Source organism: Macrotis lagotis, chromosome 3 (genome assembly GCF_037893015.1).
Source record: "Macrotis lagotis isolate mMagLag1 chromosome 3, bilby.v1.9.chrom.fasta, whole genome shotgun sequence".
Taxonomy (NCBI): Eukaryota; Metazoa; Chordata; class Mammalia; order Peramelemorphia; family Peramelidae; genus Macrotis; species Macrotis lagotis.
The window spans coordinates 31761641-31780808 of record NC_133660.1 but is presented as its reverse complement, the minus strand read 5'-3'; the positions used below and the strand labels follow the sequence as shown (position 1 = coordinate 31780808).

The following is a 19168-nucleotide window of genomic DNA, read 5'->3' as shown; positions in this document are numbered from 1 at the left end:
CGGCCGCGGCCCCGCCCCTCCCGGCCGCGCGCGCGCGCGCACGCCCCCCACGCGCCCCGCGCTCGGCTCCCGCTCGCGCCGCGCCCCCTCTCCGCACCCGCACCGCCGGGAGCCGCGCGAGTCCGCCTCGCGCCCAGCCTGCGGCGCCGGGACGGAGGCCGCTGCGGCGGGGCCTGGCGGAACGGGGCGGAGCCGCGCACGCGCACGGCGGGGAGCCGGTAAGCGCGAGGTGGGAGGGGAGGGCTCCGCTCGGCCCCGCCCCCGCGGGGGGCGATGACGTGGCCGGCGGCCCGCTGCTTCCGGTCCCGGCCCGCCGCCGCCGCCCGCGGCTAGCTACTTACAAACCCCGCCGGCCCCACGCGCGCCGGGACGGGGAGCCCAACGTCGCGCCCGCCCGTCGCCGCCTCGGCCCCGGGCCCCGCGGGGAGGGAGAGGGGAGCGCGGCTCCGGGGCGCCGAGCGCCAGGAAACAGCCCGCCGCCGCCGCCCCTCCGGCGCCGGCTTCTCCCGAGGCCCGGGGAAGGGAGCAGAGGCCCGGCCGGCGCGGGCGGCGCGCCGCACGTTGGCTCCGCCCCCTCGAGCCCCGCCTCCCGGCTGCGGCGCGCACGCGCGGCCCGCCCCCGTGACCCCCGGTGACCCGGCCCCCGCCCTCCGGCCGCCCTTTGGCCCGCCGGCGCCCCTCCCCCCCGCGCGAGGCCCGGCAAATATTGACGCGCCCCGCGCCCCGCGCCCCGCGCCCCGCGCCCCGCGCCCCGCGCCCCGCGCCCCGCGCCCCGCGCCCCGCGCCCCGCGCCCCGCGCCCCGCGCCCCGCGCCCCGCGCCCCGCGCCCCGGCCTTTCTGGGGAAGGAGGCGCGGCGGAGCCCGGGAGGCTCCTCGGGCCTGGGCCCCGGCGCCCCTCTGTCAGCGGTCCGTGCCGCCCCGCGCCCCCCGGCCCCTCCCCTCCCCGCCTGCGCCCCCCACGGCGCCTCCTCCTTGGGGGACAAGGACGAGGCGGGACCGGACCCCAGGGGCCTGGCAGAGGCCTGCGGGGCCGCAGGGGCGGGCGGGGCCGCGGCCTGGGCTGTGCCTGCGGGGTGCCCGCGGGACCGAGATGGGACTGAGCAGCGTCTGCGGGCGGAGCCCCGAGCTGAAGCCCACAGAAGCACCCTCCGACCTCCAAAAGGAGAGGTCAAAGAAAAACTGGGGGGAAAGTCAACAGCTTAGAAAAGGAAGCTCAAAATTGAGGGCCAGCTAGGTGGCACAACGAATACAGCACTGGCCCTGGACTCAGGAGGACCTGAGTTCCAGTCCGACCTCAGTTCCCAGGTAGCTGTGTGACCTTGAGCAAGTCACTTCCCTGCAAAAGAAAAGATCCAATGGGGGGGAACCTGAAAAAAAGCATCTTTAAAAATAGAATTGGCCAAAAAAGAGGACACAGAAGCTAACTAAGGAAAATCCTCAAAAAATGAAAGTTGGGTAAATGGAAGCTAAGAACTGAGACATCAATCTGTTGATTCTAAGCCCAGAAAAAATAGAAGAAGATGTAAAATACCTCATGAAAATAGATCCAGAACAGATAATTTAAGAATTATTAGACTATCAAAAAAGCACAATCAAAAAAAAAAAGAAAGCTAAAAAAAACACAAAAAGAAAAGAAAAAAAGAGCCTGGACTATATCTTACAGAAAACTATCAAGGAAACCCACCCTAATATCCTAGAGGATAAATACTAATTGAACTGATCACTTCCTGAAAGAGATTCCAAATTGAAAACTCCAAGGAATATTATATCCAGATTCCAAAAATATCAGCTCATGTAGAAAATGCCATAAGCAGCCAGAAACAATCCAAATATCAAAGAGCCACAGTCAGGATTATACAGGACTTAGCAGCTTCAACATTAAAGGACTCTAGAGCCTGGAATATGATATTGAGATGACAACCAAGAATCAACTACTGAACAAAACTGAGCATAATCTTTCAGGGAGAAAAAAATGAATATTCAACAAAATAGGGGACTTTCAAACTTTTCCTGCTGAAAAGACCAGAGCTGAACAGAAAATTTGATCTTCAAATATAAAACTAAAGCAAATAAAAAGGTAAACAATAAAGAAAAAAATTGTATTCACTAAGATTAAATTGTGTACCTTCCTATAAAATATTTGTTATGAGGGGAAAGGGTGAAAGGAGATAAAAAAGTGCAAATGGGGTAGGGGAGAATAGGATGGAAGAAAACATCGAGTTAGCAATCATAACTGTGAATGGGATGAACTCTTCCATAAAACAAAATCAGCAGAGTGGATTAAAAACTAGAAGCTACAGTATATGATTTACAAATTCTTGTAACTCCTTTTTATTATTTTTTTATTAAAGATTTTATTTTGAGTTTTACAATTTTCCCCCAATCTTACTTCCCTCCCCCCCACCCCCACAGAAGGCAGTTTGTCAGTCTCTACATTGTTTCCATGCTGTACCTTGATCCAAATTGAGTGTAATGAGAGAGAAATCACATCCTTAAGGAAGAAACAAAGTATAAGAGATAACAAGATCAGAGAACAGCCCTTGGTCTTTGTTCAAACTCCCCCATTCTTTCTCTGGATACATCTTTCCATTGCAGACAGCCCCAAACTGTCCCTGATTGCTGCACTGTTGGAATGAGTGAGTCCATCAAGGTTGATCATTGCCCCCATGTTGCTGTTAGGGTGTACAGTGTTTTTCTGGTTCTGCTCATCTCACTCAGCATCAGTTTATGCAAATCCCTCCAGGCTTCCCTGAATTCCCATGCCTCCTGGTTTCTCATAGAACAATAGTGTTCCATGACATACATAAACCACAGTTTGCTAAGCCATTCCCCAATTGAAGGACTTTTACTTGATTTCCAATTCTTTGCCACCACAGACCGGGCTGCTATGAATATTTTTGTACAAGTGATGTTTTTACCTTAAATACTTGTAACTTTTTTTTAGATTTTTCAAGGCAATGGGGTTAAGTGGCTTGCCCAAGGCCACATAGCTAGGTAATTATTAAGGGTCTGAGTCTGGATTTGAACTCAGGTACTTCTGACTCCAGGGCTAGTGTTCTTATCCATTGTGCCACCTAGCCACCCCAATATTTGTAGCTCTTAAGAACTGTGTTTCTATTAGGACAGTTAAAGGAGTATTCTTAGAGGGTGTGGGTATAAGTTGATTTTGATGAGATGATATTTAAAAAAGCAAGGCAAAAAAAAGAATTGTACTAGAAAAAGAAGGAAGCAGAATAAGGTAAATCATATCACATGAAGAGGGACAAAGGACCTGTTATTAGTAGAGGAAGGAGGGAGCTTTGATTGAATCTTTTTTTTTTTTTTTAGTTTTTTGCAAGGCAAATGGGGTTAAGTGGCTTGCCCAAGGCCACACAGCTAGGTAATTATTGTCTGAGGTCGGATTTGAACTCAGGTCCTCCTGACTCCAGGGCCAGTGCTTTATCCACTGCGCCACCTAGCTGCCCCCTCTTTCTCTCTTTTTAAAAAAATTTTTTATTGATGTTTTATTTTTCCAGTACATGTTATGAAACTTTTTTTAAACATTCATCCATATGCCTATACATATTCCTAAGGTGCAAAATTTCCTTCCATTCTCCCCACCTCCTTACCCCTCAGCAGTGACCAGTAAGGTTAATATTGTACTTAGACATATGTGTTAAGCATGTTTACCAGTTAACCATTTTTGCTATGAGGAATTAGGATTAAGGGAAAGAAATAAGGAATATATTTTTAAGTGAATGTGGTGGGGAGGGGCGTTTATGTTTACTCTTATAACAAAATTATTGTAATAATATAAAATAAATAAACCAAAAACTTCTAACCTCAAAAAAAAGTGAATGTAGGGGCAGCTAGGTGGCACAGTGAATAGAGCACTGGTCCTGGAATCTGAAGGACCTGAGTTCAAATCCGACCTCAGGGGTGGCTAGGTGGCATAGTGGATAAAGCACCGGTCTTGGAGTCAGGAGTACTTGGGTTCAAATCCGATCTCAGACACTTAATAATTACCTAGCTGTGTGGCCTTGGACAAGCCACTTAACCCCATTTCCCTTGCAAAAACCTAAAAAAAAAAAAAGAATTCAAATCGGGCCTCAGACACTTAATGATTTCCTAGCTGTGTGGCCTTGGTCAAGCCACTTAACCCCATTGCCTTGCAAAAAAAAAAAAAAGTGAATGTAGTGTTCCTCAGATTCTGAAGGATTTTTTGGTTTTGTTTTGTTTTGTTTTTCTTCCTCTGGATGTGGAATAGCATTGTCCATAGCTAGTCTAATAGAGCTCTCCTAGCTCTATGAACTGCTGAGAATAGCTGCATTCACTATGGTTGGATCTCTTACAACACTGTTGTTAATGTTAGATTGTTCTCATGGTTCTGCTTCCTTCACTTAGCATCAGATCCCTATAATTCATTCCATACTTCTCTAGAGTTTGACCATTCATGGTTTCTTATAGAACATAATATTCCATAATAACGCATATAACATAATTTGTTTAACCATTCCCCGACTGATGGGCATCCCCTCAATTTCCAATTCTTTGCCACTGCAAAAAGAGCTGCTATGTTAATAATTGCCTAGCGGTGTGACCCTGGTCAAGTCACAACCCCATTGCCTAATAATAATAATAATAATAAAGAATAGTCTAAAAAAGATCTGCTGTGAATATTTTGGAATATATGGGACTTTTCCCATTTTTTATGATTTCTACTGGGTTTAGGCCTAGAATTGGAATTGGAGTGAACATTGATTGAATCTTATTCTCATCAGATTTGGGTCAAACAGAGAATAACATACAATCAATTGGGTTTAGAAATTTAACTTACTTTATAAGGGAGTAGGAGGGGAAATGGGATAGAAAAGAGGAGAGGCTAATAGAAAGAAAGGCAGACTGAGAGATGAGATGTCAGAAGCAAAAATTTTGTTATAAGGGAAAGGGTTCCATAGAGGGGGAGAATAGGATGGACAAAAAATACAATTAGTAATCATAACTGTGAATGTGAATGGGATGAACTCTTCCATAAAATGAAATCTGATAGAGTAGATTAAAAACTAGAAACCTACAATACATTATTTACAAAAAACAATCTGAAACAAAAAGAGGCAAAGAGTAAAAGCAAAAGGCAAGAGCAGAGTCTATTATACTTAATTATATTATACTATATTATATAATACTAAAATTTTAAAAAAGCAGGGATGGCAGTTCTGATCTCAGACAAAACAAAGGCAAAAACATACATAATTAAAAGAAATAAAGGAAACTACATCATGTTAAATTCTTTAAAACTAGGCAATGATGCTATATCAATATTAAACACATATGCACCAAGTGGTGTGGAATTCAAATTCTTAGAGGAGAAGCTGAATAACTTACAGGAAGAAATGACAGCAAAGCTATATTAGTAGGACCTCAACCTCTTACTCTCAGAATTAGACAAATATAACCACAAAATAAACAAGAAAGAAGTTAAGGTGAATAGAATTTTAGAAAAAGAAATTTGATAGACTTTCGGAGAAACTTGATTGGAGATGTAAAGAAATATACTTTTTTTCTCAATGATACATGGCACCTACACAAAAATTGACCATGCATTAGGGTATAAGAACCTCACATTCAAATACAGAAATATTAAATTAATCCTTCTCAGATCATGATACAATTAAAAATTACATGTTACCAAGGCTTTGGGAAGATAGACTAATTAGCTTAATTAATTAATAGATTAATTAATTGGGGCAGCTAGGTGGCTCAGTGAATAGAGCACCGGCCTTGGAGTCAGGAGTACCTGGGTTCATTTATTACCAGGACAAACACCATGACCAGGTACAATTTATACCAGGAATGTAGGAATGGTTTAATATTAGGAAAACCATCAACATAATTGACTACATCAATAACAAAACTAACAGAAATCATATGATTATCTCAATAAACACTTAAAACGCTTTTGTTAGATACAGCAACCATTCCCATTAAAAATATTGGAGAATATAGGATTAAACACAATTTCCTTAAAGTAATAAATAATCACTAAACCATCAGCAAGCATAAGGGGGATAAGCTAGAAGTATTTCCAGTAAGATCAGGATTGAAACATGGATGCTTATTATCATCACTTTTAATCAATAGATTAGAAATGTTAACTTTCACAAGAAAAGAAGAAAAATAAAATAATCAGAATAGGCAATGATGAAATAAAACTATCTATGCAGATGCTATAATGGCATACTTAGAGAATCAACTACAAAATTACTTGAAACAGGGGAGGCTTAGGTGGCATGGTAGATAGAGCATCAGCCCTAGAGTCAGGAGTACCTGAGTTCAAATCCGGCCTCAGACACTTAATAATTATCTAGCTGTGTGGCCTTGGGCAAGCCACTTAACCCCATTGCCTTGCAAAAATCTAAAAAAAAAAATTACTTGAAATGATATCTTTAGCAAAGTTGCAGGATATAAAATAAATTCACATTAATCATCAGCATTTCTATATATTGCCAACAAAATCCAGCAACAAGAGATAGAGAAATTTTGGAAGTCTGCCTGTTAAAACAAACCCAGGAATTATGAATATAATAACAAAATACTTTTCACATAAAGTCAGATCTAAACAACTCAAAGGTAGGCCAAGTTAACATAATAAAAATGGCAATTCTACCTAAATGAATCTATTCAGTACCATACTAATTACCAAAAAAATCATTTTATAGAGTTTGAAAAAATAATAACAAAAGCTATCTGGAAGAACAAAAGATCAAGATCATCCAGGGAATTAATGAAAAAAATTGCAAAGGAAGGTGGCCTAGCCATATCAGCTCTAAAACTATATTATAAATCAGCAGTCATCAAAGCTATTTGGTATTAGGGGCAGCTAAGTGGTGCAGTGGATAGAGTATTGGCCCTGAAGTCAGGAGGACTTGAGTTCAAAACCAGCCTCAGACACTTAAACACCTAGCAGTGTATCCTTGGCAAATTACTTAACCCCTTACAAATAAAATAAAACTACTTGGAACTGTCTAAGAAATAGAGTGGCATATCATTATAATTGTTTAGTGTCATAAGATACAGTAGTAAATAACTATAGTAATCTACTCTTTGATAAACCCAGACTCCAGCTTCAGGGAATAAGAACTCACCATTTGACAAAAATTGCTGAGAAAATTGGAAAATAATGTGGCAGAAACTAAGCATAGACCATCATCTCACACCCTATACTAATATAAGATCAAAATGGCTACATGATTTAGACAAAAAGGGTAATACCATAAGTCAGTTAGGAGAACAAGGAATCCATAACCTGTCAGAGTTATGGAGAGGAGAAGAATTTATGTTGGCCAAAAAAGAGATAGAGAACATTATGAAATTCAAAATGAATAATTTTGATTACAATAAATTGAAAAGTTTTGCATAAACAAAATTGATGCAAAAGAGATGAGAAGAGGGGCGGCTAGGTGGCGTGGTGGATAAAGCACCAGCCTTGGAGTCAGGAGTACCTGGGTTCAAATCCAGCCTCAGACACTTACTAATTACCTAGCTGTGTGGCCTTGGGCAAGCCACTTAACCCCATTTGCCTTGCAAAAAAAAAAAAGATGAGAAGAAAAGCAGAAAGCTAGGAACAACTTTTTACAGCCAGTGTTTCCAATAAAGACCTCATTTCTAAACTATGTAGAGAACTGAGTCAAATTTATAAAAATACAAGACATTCCTCAATTGATAAATGATGAAAGGATACAAATAGGTAGTTTTCAGATGAAGAAATTAAAGTTATCTATAGTCAAATGAAAAAATGTTTTAAATCACTGTTAGATAAATATAAATTGAAGCAATTCTGAGGTGCCACCTCACACCTATCAGATTAGCTAACATGACAGAAAAGGGAAATGATGAATGTTGGAGAGGATGTGGGAAAACTAGGACATTAATGACCTGTTGGCAGAGTTGTAAACTATTTCAACCATTCTGGAGCATCACTTGGAACTATGCTTAAAATGACTATAAAACTGTGCATACCCTTTGATCCAGCAATACATCTACAAGTTCAATATCCCAAAGAGAACATTAAAAAAAGGGAAAGGGACCCAAATATACAAATATATTTATAGCAACTCTTTTGTAGTGTCAAAGAATTGGGAAATTGAGGGGATATCAACTGAGGAATGGCTGAATGAGTGGTAGTATATGAATGTAATGAATTTGTAAGAAATGATGAGCAGGGAAATTTCAGAAAACCCTGGAAAGGTTTTTGGTACGAACTAATGCTGAATAAAGTGGGCAGAACCCGGAGAACATTGTACACAGTAACAACAAAACTGTGTGATGATCAACTATGAAAGATTAGTTCTCAGCAATATAGGGATCAAAGACAGTTCTAAAAGACTTGTGATGGAAAATCCTACATGCAGAGAAAGACCTATGGAGTCTGAATGTAGATCATAGCATCCTATTTTCACTTTTTTATAATTTGTTTTCTGTTTTTTTCTTTCTTATGGGTTTTTCCCTTTTGTTCTGAATCTTCTTTCACAGAACTACTAATATGGAAATATGTGTAACATGATTGTGCATATATAACCTATATTAGATCACTTGCTTTCTGGGGGGGGAGAAGGAGAAAATTTTAGAAAAATAAATGTTGAAAACTGACTTTTCATGTAATTGGGAAAAAAATTAAATTAAAAAAATTCTCTCTGATTTTGCTATTACTGTTGATAGCACCTCATTCACTTAGGCTCATAATTCTGAAAATCATTCTCAACTTCTCACTTTTACCCCCCCATTTCTATTTCATCAATTCTTGTCAATTCTGCTTTCTTAATTCTTCTCATCTACACACTCTTCTTTCCTCTGACCCTATCACCACCCTGATGCAGAACTCTGATCACCTCATGCCTGTTGCAATACCCTGCTAGTTTGTCATCCTGCTATAAGAATCTCTTCATTTCAATCCTTCCTCTTCTTATTTGTCAAACTGACCTTCCTAAAATGCAGGGCTGGTCAGATAACCCCTTATTCAGTAAATTCCAATGGCTCTCTATAAGCTCTGGGAAAACAATAGAAAATCCTCTCACTTTCAAACCCTTCATAACCTCATGCCTTCCTGCTGTTCCAGTATTCTTATTTCTTTCTCATTTACTTTGCAATCCAGTAATACTGGCCTTCTTCCTGTTCTTTATAAACTGCCTTCTATCTCCAAAGTCAGCATTCTCACTGCCACCTGTCCCTTATGCCTTGAATACTCCGTTGTTTTGTTTTGTTTTTTTGTATCCCTGGAATGTTACACAATGCCTAGCATATGCTTTAATAAAGTGTTCTTTTGGATAAATATTATGGTTGCTCCTGTTCTTGCTTTAAAGTGAGTAAATGACTTAGTTGTTACTGCTCTTCTGATATTTAATTGTGAATAAATGGAAGAACACCAGTGGGGGCTCAGGAGATATTAGTGAGTTATAAGAGTCCATTGACACAGATTGGTTGTTCCTCCCTGTTACTTGGAGGCTGCTTTTCTTTGGGTGTTCTGAACTGTAGTAAAGTTAAAGCTGGGGGGCGGCTAGGTGGCACAGTGGATAAAGTCAGGAGTACCTGGGTTCAAATCCGGACTCAGACACTTAATAATTCCCTAGCTGTGTGGCCTTGGGCAAGCCACTTAACCCCATTTGCCCTGAAAAAAAAAAACTTAAAAAAAAGTTAAAGCTGGTCAGATCCATAAAGTTTGGAATCAGTTGATACATATCAGGGTTTCCATAGAAGAGAGAGTTTTGAGTACTGTCACTGGGGCATATCTTTCTCTGAGAACCCCACTCATACCTACAGGAGTACAGGTTGAATAAACAGATGGACCCAGAGAGTGAGATTTGGGGTCCATGCCACTCCTTGAGGGCATCAGGAAAGAAGACTTTGTTATCCCCCTTCTCTCTGCCTTTTCACTCTTTCTTTCAAGTTGGCACTTGATAAATGATTGTTAAAGTTGATTGGTTTCTCAGTGCTTGTTAGATTGAATTGCAAGGCTAGATGCTAGTCTTTTGATTTCACCTTTGAAACCTCTTCAATAGGCCCTCTTGTCTTCTCAGATATTGCCACCACCCTGGCCCTCATCACCTCATGCCTGGAGGTCTTGCTTCAAGACTTTTCCCAAGCCAATCTATCCTCCATTCAACCACAAAAATGATTTCCCAAAACATAAGTCCAATTATGTCACATACACTCACCCCCACAAAAAACTCTTACTAGCTCCCTATTGACTTAAGGATCAAATACAAAAAAATTCTGTTTTTTTTTCAAAAGCTTCAAAGACCTTCAAAAAGCAGCTCCCTCCTACCTTTCCAGTCTTTTTATACCTTAGTCCCGAACATAGATTCTTCAATCCTGGCCTTCTGTCTTTTCCATGAACAATATACTCTCCTCTCAACTCTGGGCATTTTCTCTGGCTAACCACCATGCCTTGAAATTCTCTCCCAACCTCTGCTCTGACTACTGATCTCCATGATTTTTTTTAAATCCCAACTCAAATCATAATTTTTTTAATTGAAATTTTATTTTATCTTTTCCAGATACACACATGGGTAGTTTTTCAAAATTCATCCATTTGCAAATTTATGAGTTCCACATTTTTCTATCACTCTGCCTTACCCCTGCTGTCAAACGGTCTGGTAAAAATTGTACATGTACAGTCCTATTTAACAAACACATTTCCATATTCAGTCATGTTGAGAAAAAGGAATTAGAATTGAAGGGAAAGGAAAAAAACCATGGTTAAGGAAGGAAAAACATAAAAAAAAGTTTTAAAGTGAACATAGTATGCATTCAGACTCCATGGATTTTTTTCCTGGATGTGGATGGCATTTGCCTTAATAGGTCTCTCAGGATTGTCCTTGATCTCTGAACTGCTGAGAAAAGTCGATCAATTGATCACCTCACAATGTTGTTGTTAATGTGTATAATGTTCTTTCATTTCTGCTCATCTCACTCAATATCAGTTCATACAAGTCTTTCCATGCTTCTCTCAAGTCAGATCATTCATGTCAACTTATACCTTCTACAGAAAGCCTTCCCCAACCCTTTTTAACTCCGGTGCCTTCCCTCTGTTAATTATTTCCTACTTAGCCTGTATAAATATTTATTTTGTTTTCCATCTTTGTTTGCTCATTATTGCCCACATTAGAAAAGGAACTTCTGTAGGGTTGGGACTCACTGGGTTTTGCCTCTTTTAGGAACCCTCAGGGCTCAACACAGCCTAGGAGCTTATATGTAATCAAAACAAAGAACAGTTCCTACCTTCTAGGAGTTGCATTTGACTAAAAGAATACACTAGGTGAAATTGTTTAAGGAGGAATAGAGTAATTACAATTAAGGAAATGGCATAGGTTGAGATTGAAGAAAGCAAGGTATGCCTTCCATGTACTCAGGATGGAGAGAAATGATCATCAGAGAAGAGGCAGATGGAAAGATAGCCTCAAGCCAGACTCTGGAGGGCTCTAAATACAAAACTGATGAATTTTCATTTTATCTCATAGACAGTCAGGAACTTTGAAGCTTCTTGAACCAAGAAAATAACATGGACAGCCCTACTTTAGGAAGATTATTTTGCTATCTTTTTTGAGAATGCAATGGATAGCTAAACCAGAAAAACCAATTAGAAGGCTGTTGTAATAATCTAGGAATTCAGGACCCACTCTAGATTACAGTTCTGTCACGTTTAAAATTATGACCTTTAAAGTCCCTTCCAGATTTAAATGTATGATTTAGCAACAAAGTGTGTTGATGGGATAAATCTTCATTAATATAAGTAGAAGAGTTTCAAGAGAACGAAAACATGGAAAACTGAGGAGTTTGTACTGAAACTCATGAATTTTCCTCAACTAATGACAGCAAAAATAAAAGAAGCCAGCAAGGAGACACCCCACCCCCACTCCCAATCAGGAGAACGAAGAAGATCAACAATCATGTAAGCTAAAAAAAGGGAAAAGTTAACATGATCTAATATAGGTGAGACATCAAGAAACATGAAAACTGAGAAAAAGCCATTAGATTTCACCATGAATAGATTTCCAAATCTATTTATGGGTAACATTGCATCCATTCAACATGCCCCAAAACATGAGAAGACCACACAGTCATTCAGAAAAAATGACCTATCCATTCACATTGGAAAAACAAAGTCGATGGAAACTTTATTACCTAAGTTTTCACATATGCACATACAAGCAAGACACAAAAATGGAACCAAGGGAAACATTAAAAGATGAAAAACTAATGTGTGGCTCTCATTTGGAGATGTATGTGGTGCTTATCAACAATCTCAAGCCACTCTCTTAGATTGAAAGCACATTTTCTTAACCTTTCTCAGTGACAATTGCAGATCATGGGATACTACATTTCCTGAAAATTCAGAATTGTAGGTGATACAAAAAAGTAATGGCAGATAAGCTTCAGGATATCACTAACAATGACTTTGGCACAAGAGGAGCCACAAAACATGTCCTTGGGGACATTTATAACCCCAAAAAGAAGCAGTATAGTCAAGTAGAAAGAGTGAGGGATAACAGACAACCCAAGGTCTACAGTCTAATGCAAGAAGTATTCAAACATAATAATTATAATAAATCACTGAAAGAGCCTCCATTGTGCTGGAGGCACATGCTTTACTACATCATTTTTGACCATAGAGTCAGGAAGAACTCTCTATGAATCAAACCTCAAATACCTACTAGATATATGACCTGGGCAATTTATTTAGTTTTTCATCCTCTTATAAAAGTAGAGATAAACAGACCACCAACCACACAAAGCAGTTAAGACCAAAGGAGATCAAGATGCAAAGGGCTTTGTGCTCAGCAATTGGGTCTTGATTATAAAACAGAGATAATCAGGGAAATAGATTAGATTGTGGAAGCCAAAGAGACATGTAGGCTTGTGTTTGATCAAGTCAAGGATTCACACCATTTTTTAATCAGACTTCTTTTGACTTCATCATGCCTCCCCCAGGACAAAGATCTTTTCTCTCTCCACCAGGGTCCCTTTTAAATTTCCAACAGTAGATTCTAATGTCCTTAAGGGTAAAAACTGTTGATTTTCCATATTTTTATCTCCAGTGCTTAACACATGCCTTGATACACAGTGGGTGCTTACTAATGTTTATTGACTGACTCAGTCAATCTAGTGGGTGAAGTACTCACACTCTGACAAAAACATACCAGGCAACTTGACAGCAGTTTGGCACCAATTAGATTTAGACGCAACACCTCACACCATATACCAAGAGAAGTTCCAAATGGATACATGACATACATATAGAATATCAACTCACAAACCAATTAGAAATCACCTTTCAGACCCATGGATAAGGGAAGAATTTCATTATCAAAGATGGAAGAGGAGATCACAAAAACGAAAATGGATTACTTTTATTGTCTAAAATTGAAAAGTTTTTGTAGCAAAAAATCCAAGATTAATTAAACAATTAATTCTAAGATTAGAAGGGAAACAGTTAACTGGGGGGAAATCCTTGCATCATTCCTCTTATAAGGTAATATAAGGAACTGATGAAAATTATAATAAGAATCATTTGCCAGTTGATAAATTGTCAAAAGATGTGAACAGGCAATTTTCTTGAGAAGAAACCTAAACTGATAGAGTACTGGTCCTGAAGTCAGGAGGACCTAAGTTCAAATCCAGCCTCAGACACTTAATAATTACCTAGCTATATGACCTTGGACAGGTCACTTGACCCCAGTGACTTGCAAAAAAAAAGAGGGGGGGGAAAGAAGCTTAAGCTTTCTCTAAAAATGTGAAAACTGCTTCAAATAACTAATAGAGAAATACAAATCAGAGTAACTCTGAGATTTCACTTCTACCCATCCGATTCACACAATGAACAAAAAAGGAAAATAATAAATATTGGAGAAGGGAACCATGTGTGACAGCCATTGCACTAAAAACTTTATAATAACTCATTTGAGGGATTGTGGGGGGAAAAAAGAGCACTGTTGGTGAAACTTCAAATTGGTCCAGTCATTCTGGAAAGCAATTTGGAATTATGCCCCCAAAGTCACTAAACTGTGCCTGCCCTTTGTCCCAGCAATACTACTGTACCCTTCTAATAAAACTGTTCCTCAAAGAAAGCAAAGGAAGAGGGAAAGAACCCCAAAATATAAAAAACAAAAAAACTAAAATCCCAAACCCCAAGATCAAATCTTTTTGGAAACTAAGGAGGTACTCATAAATTGGAGAATTACTAAACAATGTTATATGAGGTATAGAATACTCTTGTGCTATAAGAACTGAAGAAACACTTTCAGAAAACATAGGGAGACTTGTGTGAACTGCTCCCAAGTGAAATGAACAGGACCAGGAAAATACAGTATACTACAATAATCATTGTAAAAATGAACAATGTTTATAGACTTAAGACCTATAATTATGATAGGCCATTCTTCCAAAGGACTTATAATGAAGAAAGTTACCTAAATCTTGACAGAGAGGGGATAGACTAATAAGCATAATGTGATCAAACATTTTTGGTAAGACCAGTATTAGGATTTTGTTTTCTTTGACTGTGCTTACCTATTACAAGGATTTTTTTTTTAGGTTTTTGTGAGGCAAATGGGGTTAAGTGGCTTGCCCAAGGCCATACAGCTAGGTAATTATTAAGTGTCTGAGTCTGGATTTGAACCCAGGTACTCCTGACTCCAGGGCCAGTGTTTTATCCACTGTGCCACCTAGCCACCCCTAACTACAAGGATTTTTTTTAAAAAAATTTTTAATTCTATTTTTTTGAGGATTGAATTGTGAAGAAAAATTAATGCTTGATAATTAAAAAATAAGTAATTATAAAACACCAAAATGCTAGCAACCCTTAAAGTACAATAACAACAACAAACCCTGCTATGGAAAACATGAACAAGAAAGTGAATGAGAAGGGGTAATTTGAGTTTTGATCTGATTCAATGGAAAGAGTGCCTGAGTTCAAGTCCAACTGCAGACCCTTAATAATCACTTAGCTGTGTGATCTTGAGCAAGTTACTTAACCCCAGTGCCTTGCAAAAAAAAAAAAAGGAAATTATGAGTCTCAGAATAACAAAATAAATTCATTAATAAGAGCATATTTGAAGTATGAACCTGAATGTTAGAGTTGGATTAAGGTCCCTGGGAGAACAAGCTGACATTGGGAAAAAAGGAACAATAATTTCCAGAGAGAATGAGAAAAGAAAAGCCCTATATCATTTCAGTTGAAAAAGGACCTCAAAAAGGTTTTCAGGTTGTCTCCTTACATAGATTTAATGATCACATTGTTCAGATGTGATATGTGTGTATTTTTAAGTAAATCCTGTTTTTCCAGTTTAGAGTATGCTGGATATAGTTTTACCATGTGATTAAACAAATGCCAAACGCTCACTAAGATACTAAGATCCATATGCCTTCCAAGGTAGATTATAAGTAGTTTTCTAATGTAAAAAGGATAAACATAACTTTAATTCAGAAGTATTGAGCAGAACTTATTGCTGACAATTTAACACAACATTAAGGATTCTATTAATTATCATTGCCACCCAAATTGTCATCCAAAGGTTGGTTGTGTTTTGTTTATTGTTTTTTTAAGACAGCATGCATAGAAGAATTTTAATTTTGAATAGGAAAGAACTAAAAGTTGGTCTGAGAATCGTAGTAAACCAAAAGAAAACATTTAGATGACAGCAATTATGAATTAGTTTCTTTGAGGACTATTTAATTTTGAATGTTCTAATCACATACTCTATGCTTATGAATAGAGACTTCAACCAACTCTTTCAAGGGGAAGGGCTTTTAAACATAATAATAGCTAACATTTATATAGTACTTTACAATTATGATCTCATTTGATCTTTACAACAACACAGTGAAGTGGCTACTATTATTATCCATGTTTTACAGGTGAGGAAACTGAGGCAAACAGAGATTAACTGCTTTGCCCAGGGTCACAAAACTAATAAGTGTCAGAGACCAAATTTGAACTCGGGTCTTCCTGTCTCTGAGACCCAAGGTTCTATCCATTTTTATCACCACCTGCCCAGATGAATGGAGTTTGGGGAGGATTAGGTCCATTGAACTCCACTTCTCCGTTCAGATTTCATTTTAATTTATGTGAAGTTTGGCAGAAACTTGTGTTATTTGTTTTGGGGTCTTTTTTGTCTGACTGTTTTTGAATTCCTTATTTTAAAAAAATTTCTATCTTTGATCTCCTCTGAAATCAAACAATTAAAAAGAAGCAAAAGAAAATGCTCGAAACATATCCATAGTAAAACAAAACAATTCTCACATTGACTATATTAAAAATGTATGTCTTTTCTGCATTTTAAATCTATTGCCTCTCTGACAGTAGGCAAGTAGAGTCCTTCATTGTCGGTCCTCTAAAGAATAAGTTTGAAATTGCCTTGAAGAGAATTCTGAAGACTTATAATTCTCTTGTGCAGCAATATTGGAGCAGTATGGCCCCAGCTACGTGTGGCTGGATCTGTGTTGATCTAAGTTTTTCTTCTTTCCTCTCCTAGGCTCCCTTCTTTCCTCTAAAGTTCTTTCCTGGATGTATGTTCATCTAAGCTTCTCTCTCTCTCTCTCTCTCTCTCTCTCTCTCTCTCTCTCTCTCTCTCTCTCAATGAAACTATTCAGTATGCCCTCCAGTAATTTGCTGTCCCTTCTGATGAAGTTTAATCTGTGAACTGCTTGTGCTTTGCAGGCCTGTGACTAGAAACCAGAGGTTTTCACCCCGTTGGGGTCAGACTAATGAGTCTTCACTTCAAGAGCCCTGATGGGGGAGGGGGACACTGTCCAGTTCCCATCATCACGTCCCAGAATCCTGGGAGCAGCACAGACAACCCACCAGGTATCCCTTCTTGTTGCCACGTAATCAGACTGTCCCACTGCTCAGTTTCTTTGGGGATTTTGCCACCAGAGCTGGTCCTGGTTTGTCTGTTGACCTTGGGGCCCACTCACCCCCAACACTGCCCCCAGAGGGAAGCTCAGCAGGAGATAGCAAAGGGGACAACATTCATGAGGTAGAATATTTGAGGTGAGACTGGATTCTTGAAAAGTCTTCATTTTAGCCTGGAGGGATTTGCATGAACTGATGCTGAGTGAGATGAGCAGAACCAGAAAAACATTGTACACCCTAACAGCAACATGGGGGAGATGACCAACCTGGATGGACTGGCTCATTCCATCAGTGCAACAGTCGGGAACAATTTGGGGCTGTCTGCAGTGGAGGATACCATCTGTATCCAGAGAAACAACTGTGGAGTTTGAACAAAGACCAAGGACTATTACCTTCAATTTAGAAAAAAAAAACACCTTATCTTATTATGTAATTTTGCTATCTCATACTTTATTTTTCTTCCTTTAGGATATGATTTCTCTCTCATCACATTCAACTGAGATCAATGTATATCATGGAAACAATGTAAACACTAATAGACTGCTTTCTGTGGGGGGTGGGAAGCAAGAATGGGGGGAAAACTGTAAAACTCAAAATAAATAAAATATTTGTTAAAAAAAAAAAAAAGAAAAGTCTTCACTTTGCATGAACTAGATTCTAGGATCTCCAGGACCTCATGGGGACATATGAATAAATCGGGTTAAGTTGCAGTGTTTGTTCATCTCTTTGTAGAGGAAGTGTTTTTTACCAGAAGTTATCTATACCAATGAAATCTATTTTAAACACATTTCAGTTTCACAAACTGCATAAAAGAGAACAATTTGAAATAGCTGAGAAGAAAGAGACTGACCAGAGGCTTTTTCTTACAAAGCCTGAGCCACTGTGTGGCAAGAGAGCCAGGTCTGACAACATGCTGGGCTGTTTTCCCAGAACCAAGCACTTGGAATTGTATTTGGAAAGGACCTTGTCATCATCATCCATAAAGTGGGGGTGTTTAGATCAGACTTGTAATGGCATTAGCATAAACAACACCTTGGAAAGAAGTTCCCTACTCCAAAGCAGGAATAGAATCCAGACCAAATATAAAATAATGGAGGGATAAGAGGTACAAAACTTTTATCCCTGAATTCTTGAGAGTTTCAAATGACATAAATTAAGCATTGAAATCTTCAAGTTCAGCTATTATAATTTAAAATAATTCAGAATCCTTTTCTTCTTCAGTATGGGATGAAAGTACTTTTTAAAGTTTTACAGTATAATGAAGTATAGAAGTTCCTAATGTTTCCTAAACCCTGTGACCAAAAAAGTGTTATCATCAATTGAACATGAATCAAAGAAAAGACTGGCCAAGGAGGAGCCAAAGTTATCATTACTGAGTCATCTAGTTATACCAGTTTGATATGTAATTTGTGTTCTAGTATATTAAATGCAACTTGTCAAATACCAGAAGAGGGATAAACTGATTTTAATAATCTTACTTTACCCTTTTCCAGCTTTCTTGGCTCCTTGTGAGAATCTCTCCCGAGGCTCTATCTCTTGGGCCACCCACCGCCACCATGCCCCGAAAAATTGAGGAAATAAAAGACTTCCTGCTCACAGCCAGAACCAGACGAAAAGATGCTAAATCTGTCAAGATCAAGAAAACAAGGACAATGTGAAGTTTAAGGTCCAATGCAGCAGGTACCTGTACACATTGGTCATCACAGACAAAGAGAAGGCAGAGAAACTTAAATAGTCCCTGCCTCCTGGTTTGGCTGTGAAGGAGCTGAAGTGAAGGAACCAACTCACTTAATGTTCCATCATCTCCATTAAAATACAGGAAAAAAATCGAAAAAAAATAATCTTACTTTAAAAAATATTTTCCAATTATATGTATGTAAATGATTTTTACCATTTTCTAAAATTTTGAGTTCAAAATTCTCTCTTTCCCTACCTCTCCCCCACCTTGAGAAGACAAGAAATTTTATAAAGGTTTTACACATGGAGTCATGTAAAACATTTTCATATTAGTCATGTTGTGAAAGAAAAACTAATTTAAAAATTTCAAAGAAAAATAAAATTTTATTTATTTTTTATTTTTTTAAATTTATTTTTATTAAAGATATTATTTGAGTTTTACAATTCCCCCCCAATCTTGCTTCCCTCCCCCACCCCCACCCCCCACAGAAAGCACTCTGTCAGTCTTTACTTTGTTTCTATATTGTACCTTGATCCAAATTGGGTGTGATGAGAGAGAAATTATATCCTTAAAGAAGAGAAGTCTAAGAGGTAACAAGATCA

General features: G+C 39.3%; 1 pseudogene; it reads left to right on the top strand.

Annotated features, from left to right (window-relative positions):
• The first annotated feature begins 18421 nt into the window (after positions 1-18421).
• Positions 18422-18662, top strand: LOC141516029 (large ribosomal subunit protein eL38 pseudogene; annotated as a pseudogene).
• Positions 18663-19168: the final 506 nt, after the last annotated feature.